This window comes from Pteropus alecto, unplaced genomic scaffold, assembly GCF_000325575.1.
Source record: "Pteropus alecto unplaced genomic scaffold, ASM32557v1 C18057186, whole genome shotgun sequence".
Taxonomy (NCBI): domain Eukaryota; kingdom Metazoa; phylum Chordata; class Mammalia; order Chiroptera; family Pteropodidae; genus Pteropus; species Pteropus alecto.
Window position 1 is genome coordinate 1 of NW_006489824.1, and position 856 is coordinate 856.

Genomic DNA, 856 nt, shown 5'->3' on the forward strand with positions numbered 1-856 from the left:
AGGATGACCTTGTTCCGCAGGATGACCTTGTTCCGTGCGAGGCTTGGCAGCTGAACTACTTTCTTTCTTTGTCTCTCTCTCCATTTCTCGCCCATGCTTCTGGCTGCCGTGACTTCTCTCTGTTCCCATTCCTTTTTTGTGCTCGGAATCTGTGTCTGCCCCTCCTCCCTACCCCACCGCTGGCTCCCTTCCTGTCTTCTACTCCACATTTATCCGTCTGTCTCCTTTTCTCTCTCCCTCTCTCTTCCCCCTGTTCAGGTACGACCAATTTGCCCAGGGCCCAAGTGAACAGCAAGGAAGACCAGCAGGACATGGACCCCAGGAGAACTGCCCACAGCCCCTCGGATACCTCCACGTTCAAGTGCCAGGCCCCAGTCTCCCCGCAGCCGTCCGTGCACCGGGGAAGCAGCCCCCTGGGGCAGGCCCACGTGGAGGGAGTCCGGTGTCCGCCACCCACAGCTGTCAGCAGGGACTCCCCTGGGATGGACCCACAGCCTGGGTCCCCAAAGAAGGGGGGCTACAGATCCTCCTCGCAGGAGAGCAGGGCCACCTCCCGAGACGGGACTCAGCCGTGCCAGGGGCTGAAAGAAAACTCCAACTTGGGGCCCCAGGGCCAGAAAAGCAGCGTCATTCCTGACAACATTCGCCACAAGTTCGGGAGCAACGTGGTGGACCAGCTGCTGTCCGAGGAGCAGGTGTCAGCACAGGGCACAGGAGGCTGAGGGCGGCAGGAGGGTTCTGCATGGAGACCTATAAATGAGGATCTCAAAGGAACCTGCTCCTGAGAACAGAGTCCCTGTAACAGTATCATCAAGAAGCGGTGTTCACTGAGCACTTGCTATGTGCCAGGCACTGC

General features: G+C 59.1%; 1 pseudogene; it reads left to right on the plus strand.

Moving 5' to 3' along the window:
* The first annotated feature begins 258 nt into the window (after positions 1-258).
* On the plus strand, positions 259-722 carry LOC102883442 (annotated as a pseudogene).
* The last annotated feature ends 134 nt before the right edge of the window (positions 723-856 follow it).